Genomic DNA, 6576 nt, shown 5'->3' with positions numbered 1-6576 from the left:
CTGTTGTCAAATATGATTTTGTAAGTCAGATTCTGGTTCAGAATCTGATAAGGACCTTTAGAAGCTATCCAAGCCTTTATGAGTCAGACTCTAACTAAGTGTACAAAATATGCTTGAAATCCATCATACGCAAAAGTAGAAAAGGCTTAAAAGAAGAAAAAGTCAACACAATTCAATCCCCGTTCTTGTGTTTTTCTCACCTTCACTCTCTATTAGCAATATTTCGTCAACATATAGACACACCAGGATCGTATTTTTATCAGATGTACGTTGAACATAAACACCATACCCCATCTCATATTTTATGAATCCTTAAATCTAGAAAAATGAATCAATTTTCATATTCCAAGCTCTAGGAGGTTATTTTAGTCCATACAAGGCTTTATGCAACTTGTATACCATTCCTTCCTGATCATTTTTCATAAATCCAGGAGGTTGTGACACATAAATTCCTCTTGTAAAGTACCATTCGGAAATGCATATTTCACATCTAAATGCATCAGAGGCCAATTTATATTAGCAACTATAGCAATCACCGATCTGATTGTTTCATGTCTAGCTACAGACACAAACACCTCAAAGTAATCTAATCCATATTTCTATAGAAATTCTGTAGCTACTAACCTTGATTTGTGTTTGCCAATTGATCCATCTGGCTTCAGTTTCAACTTGTAAACCCATCTCACACTGGTGGCTTTCTTGTTCTTTGGAAGCTCAGTCAACTTCCAAGTTTTGTTTCTTTCTATAGCCTCAAGTTCTTCTTTCATGGCCTTCAACCACACTTTTTTCTTGAGAGCTTCTTCAATACTAACTAGTTCAGAGTATACCAACATGGCACACTGAATGACTTCCCTTTTAGAGTCTATCTCAATATCTTGTAACATGTCAAACTTTGCAAATCTTCTTGGTATTTATATGATTCTTTGTGGCCTCTGAACTTGTTCAGATGTTGGAACAATATTAGATGTTTGACTACCTTCATAGGCTAGACCACCTTCAGAAGAATGACCACCTTCAAAGGCATGATTACCATTAGAGTCTAGATCATCATCAGAATTTGGATCAAAATCAGATTCACCTTCAGAGTCAGACCTTCCTTCAGACTCTACTCCAGCATCATAGTCACCTTTAGTATCTAACTCATCTTCAAAGGTAGAATCTCCTTCAAAGGCAGATCCTCCTTCAGAGTCTGAAATATCTTCAGAAGTTAACTCAGGTGTTAACACTGCACCATAGTTGGATTGAGACTTGTTCCAATCATATGCTTATGTTTCCTTCACAATGACATCTCCGTTGACTTCCACCTTGTTAGTGTCTGGTTAATAGAGCTTGTAAGCACATATACATGGTACCCAATTAGTAACATTACTTTTCTTCTATCATCCAACTTCTTTCTAGTAGCACCTGGAACATGTTTGTAACAAACATAATCAAATACTCTAAAATGACTCAAACTTTGCTTATCTCCAATCCACTTCTCAAAAGGAACAATTTCTTCAGCTTCTTGGTTGGACATTTGTTTAGCACATATGTTGTAGTGGCAATATCTTATCCGTAAAGGGTGTGAGGTAGCTTATTCTGCTTCACCATGCTCCTTGTCATATCAAGCAAAGTCAGGTTTCTTCTTTCAACAAGACCACTGTGTTGTGGAGTGTATGGAGCAGTCACCTCATATTCAATTCCATTCTCTTCATCGAACCTTCTAAACTCTGACGAGTTGTACTCACCTTCACCATTAGTTTTGAGAACTTTCAGCTTCTGACCACTCTATTTTTCAGCCTTCACCTTGAACTTCTAAAACTCAGCAAACACGTCATGCTTAAAATTGATTAGTGATACCCATGTAATTCTTGTGACCTCATCCACAAATGACACAAAGTACTTGTTTCCTCCAAGTGAAGGTACTTCAAATGGTCCACATACATCAGAATGCACTACTCCTAAAGCATGTTTTCTCTGGGAGTCACTTCTTATGCAAATGGAAATCTAGGTTGCTTGCCTTTCATGCATACTCACATGACTTCTCATACTTCACAATACTAGAAATGCCATGTATCGGCTTCTTAGAACTCAGATTCCCTAAGCTTGTGAAGTTCAGATGCCCCAATCTCTTATGCCACGCCTCATTGTCACCTTCAATTAGGGGTGGCAAAATAGGTTCGGCTTGTTGGACATGCCTGTGTTCCCCATACTTTAGTGCGGGGAGGGCCAAGGTTTTAGGCCCTCACCCTCTAATGTGTCCTCCCCTCCCCGACCCATTTTCTCTGTGGGCTTTTGTGGGCATGGGCATTTACATAAACTTTTGCATTTTTAGGCTGAAAAAGTGCAGTGCCCGCTGTTGTACCCCAAACTTTGCCCTCCCTTTTTGCCTTACATCTAACCTATAACTTGAGATCCATCTATACTCATTCATATTGCATCCATGTGCATCTTCATTCATGATTAACATTTGCTAATTAAGTATCATAGATTCAATGTTTATGATGGTTGAAGACAAGGGCTTTGCTTGAGGATTATGGCATTTCTCATCATATGGGTTGAAACCCTAATTGCTGGACTCTTTGGGACCTTAACTCTTGAAGCCTACACTATGATGTTCATAGGGGCATCTCAACCATAATTCTTGTCTTTGATTCTATGAGGTATGGTGTTTGACTTTATGGATTTTTGACTGGACTTTGGAACCCTAAATGTGGGCCTTTGGTTTGATATGTTGTTGATGGAGCTTCACTTGTTTTGAAGCTCTAATCAAGGAAGATTTGGTCCTAATCTGGGAAGATTTGAAACCTTAGTTCATTAGGAAAGGTATGGACCTATCGTATCATGCAACATTCATCACCAAATACTCCATATGATCATGGGATCACCCATTCAACCTACATATCTACATGCTTGGGATTTCATCTGATTCAAGGTTTGGTTCAAGCATCCACATGTGGATTCCAGTTGGTCATTCCTAATCTATTGATTCTAGGCCTTTGGTGCTTTCAAGTTCATAGGTCTTTGATCATTGTTTCATTACAGTATTTTTCACTAAAAATGTACATGGCATTCATAAGAATCACTTTTACATAGTCCATACATGTTTCATGAGAAAACTACAAGGAAAGTTACATTTTTGCATAAAGTTGACTTTTGGTCAACTATTGACTTTTTGGTCAACCAGTTGACCAAAGTCAACTCATCTTTTCTAACCTCCATAAATGTCCTCCTTCAAAATCATCTTGAAATTTGTCTATCATCTACAAAAAAGAATTCAAACCATGTCCATTTCAAACTATGATCACACGACATTTTCAATACATAACCACATTCAATTTCTAAGCATTTTCATTCAACCATTCAAATTACATGATTCATTCCAAACTACAAAAATTACAACCTTTCAATGGTACAATAACAAGTCCCTAACTATCTTGATCATAATCCAAAATCTATAACATCCCATCAAGCCATTCTTGCACCAAGTGGAGTCCAACCACATTAACCAACAACATCCAGAACCTGCACAAATAAGCAAGCCATTGAAGTTCTAGCTTCAACACAAACATCAAATTCAGGTCATGGCACATCACATATAACAAACCATTCACAGTCCAGGCCAAAGCATTTCAATCATAATGCAGGGAATACAACAATGCAGTCAACCTAATCATTTCCATTACATACCACATTTTATAACCATTCAATACTTCAAAAAACAAATAAGTAAGAAACCAACTTCAAGCAACCATGTACCCAAAGCAATGCATTAACCAAGCAACTAATCATCATTTAGAAGCAAGCATATTTCGAACAACATCAACAAGCATTAACAATACAAACTGCATAACAAAATTCTAACAACATTGCATTCATAACATATGTTTTAACAAGATCATCACCAGTTCACTTAGCAGGAAGCTAGCTCACACAACAGTCGTTGGTAGTAATCAATGTAATCATTCATTAAACCTGACTACCAACAGAAACAGGGCCAAACATGTTCATTTAACTTCATAGCCCTAAGCCAAAAACCAGCAACAACAGTACATAAACCCTGCACCAACATCAAGCAGTTAGACAGTTTCATAATCTGGTTGACATCAAATTCAGTTGAGCAACTAATTCCACTTAACAGCAACCATTGCACTAACTGGACTCACACTCCAACCTGCATATTCATTTGCTCAATTAACTTCTTCCCTCGCATTTAACTGAACCTGCAAAAGAAATTTAATAGAATACTTAATATGAATCCTATGATAAACCAACTACATGTGCATGAATGACTTGTAAAATCTAGCAGGAATATTTCAAAATAATGCTGGCAGCATCACTATACCCACATTCACATAAACATGTAACCATGGAAATGATAACATTTTTTTTATAATTTTCACTTAACTACACCAAAGCCAAACGAATTTTAAAATGCTAACCGTTTACAACCTATAACCAACTTCGCAACAGCACCAACGCGTAATAGAACTGAACCCGTTCGAAAAATAACCCTGCAGCTCCATTTGTTCAAACCAAACCAAAATGTACAATATCCTGCAGCCACAACCTGCAAGTCATAACCCAATAAGATTTAACATATGAATACGACATCGCGGCTTAAGAAGCTAACCTCACTAACAATCAAAACCAAAACAAACCTAACAGTTCACTAATAAGCTATGACAACAGTACCTTTTGTTCCATAACCGGAATCGATGGCAATATCATGTTCATTTCAATTTTGATTTTTCACTTCACATTAGCTAACAGAACCAGTTTCCATCAATATTCCCAATGGATAACATTTAACTAAACCTCATAATTAATAGAAAATTAGAATACATTTCAACAACATTTAATTCCAATTTAAGTTTCTAACAGAATGTTAATTTCTAACCAACTATGAATTACAACGACATTTCAACTGAATTTCATTTGGTGTTTCTAACATAAAATCTATTCCTATAAATTCATCACCTCATGGTTCATTCAGGAGGATGATTCAATTTTTTTTCCAGAACTGCTCACTCTTTCAATCCTCTCAAGCCTCACCATACGCTCTGAACCACCATAACTGTTAGAGCTTCAGCGTCAAAAGCTCTAATCAGTTGAGCTGCAACCTTAATCCTTCCACTCATTCTCACATAACGACGCAACAACAACGCGAAAATGGTAGCAGAGAGATCAAGAAGAAGAAGAAGCATAGATCAGAATCAGAGAAAGGAGAAGGGATTCAGTACCTGTTTATGTCGCAATCCGGATAGTTTCTCAAACCGCTTCGATTTTGTTTCTTTCTTTGCGCGTACGATTCAGTTCAATTGTGACCTGGCTTCATTGGCTTTTTCAAATTCATGTGCGCAAGGAGGAATCGAGGATGGTGGATCGACATGAGCGAACACATCAAAGACGCTTTCCTCTAACCGCGTGCTCGTTCCTATGGAGCTCTCCGAAGGTGAATTGTATTAAAGTGAGATATGAGAGACAAGAGATAGAAAACTAAAAGAGAAAAGAGAGAAACTAATTCTGTTTTTTTATATTGAATTGGAATGGAGCGTGATGCTCTATTTATACAAGAGGAGTTGAACATTCAAGAGTTGAATCATTCAAGCTCTGCATTTAAGGAAGACCTTACTTATTCTATAGTGCTGAACTTTTCTTATTCGGTTAAATTAAGGCTGACCTTAATTATTCTATAGTGCTGATTTTTCATATCCTAAGATATAACTCTAATACTCCCCCACAAGTTCAAGGTGGCTGCAAAGGCTGACTTGAGGTAGATAGGTTGAGCTTGCTGCTGAGCTCCATAAATCTTGAACTTGAGAGAGGCTTGGTGAGGATGTCAGCCTTATGGTCAACACCAGGAATGTGGCAGACAGTGAGAGACTTATTAAGGACCTTTTCTCTTACAAAAAAGAGATCAATTTCCATATGTTTTGTTCTTGCATGAAGAACAGGGTTATGAGCCATATCAACTGTGCTCTGGTTGTCACAATAGATGGCTGGAGTTGTCAAGGGAATTTTTAGTTCAGCTAGCAAAGTTTGAACCCATAAAACTTCAGCTGTGGTGTGCGCCAAGCTGCGATATTCTGCCTCAGCACTAGAACGAGCAACAACAGTTTGCTTTTTAGACCACCAAGAGATCAAATTAGAGCCTAAGTACACAGCTGACCCAGAGGTGGATCTTCTATCATCTGGGTCAGCAGCCCAGTCAGCATCATAGTAGGCCTGCAGAGAGAACGGAACAGTGGAGGCAGGAGTGAACAATAAATCCGAGGTGATAGTGCCTTTTAGGTAGCGTAGAATACGCTTGACAGCTAGCCAATGGGACTCCAAGGGGTGTGCCATGAACTGACATACTTTGTTAACAACATAGCAGATTTCTGGGCGTGTAATTGTTGTATACTGCAGGGCCCCTACAATGGACCTGTAGTGAGAGGCATCAGACAAGGCAGTAGACCCTATTTTGATGAGTTTGGTGGTGGATGCCATAGGAGTAGCAACTGGATTGGAATTCTCCATATCAATTTTGATTAGCAAGTCCCTTAGGTACTTAGATTGAGTGAGAAAGAGATTACCATTGGACAGTTTCTTCAC

The 6576-nt window shown here is 38.1% G+C and overlaps 1 long non-coding RNA gene across 3 annotated transcripts; it reads right to left on the bottom strand.

Annotated features, from left to right (window-relative positions):
- Nucleotides 1-3222: 3222 nt before the first annotated feature.
- On the bottom strand, nt 3223-5534 carry LOC127127989 (uncharacterized). 3 transcript variants are annotated; one of them, XR_007805595.1, is made up of 5 exons: nt 5223-5533; nt 4422-4549; nt 4154-4202; nt 3885-4039; nt 3223-3504 (listed from the first exon to the last, which is right to left on the bottom strand). It is a non-coding gene; the product is annotated as an uncharacterized LOC127127989 (long non-coding RNA). The 3 variants fall into 3 exon arrangements; XR_007805596.1 differs by having other exon boundaries at nt 3885-4202; nt 4432-4549; nt 5223-5534; XR_007805594.1 differs by having other exon boundaries at nt 3885-4202.
- Between the last annotated feature and the right edge of the window lie 1042 nt (nt 5535-6576).

The sequence above is a fragment of the Lathyrus oleraceus genome, chromosome 3 (genome assembly GCF_024323335.1).
Source record: "Lathyrus oleraceus cultivar Zhongwan6 chromosome 3, CAAS_Psat_ZW6_1.0, whole genome shotgun sequence".
In the NCBI taxonomy this organism is placed as follows: Eukaryota; Viridiplantae; Streptophyta; class Magnoliopsida; order Fabales; family Fabaceae; genus Lathyrus; species Lathyrus oleraceus.
The sequence above is the reverse complement of the archived record's forward strand: the minus strand, read 5'-3'. Positions and strand labels throughout refer to the sequence as shown.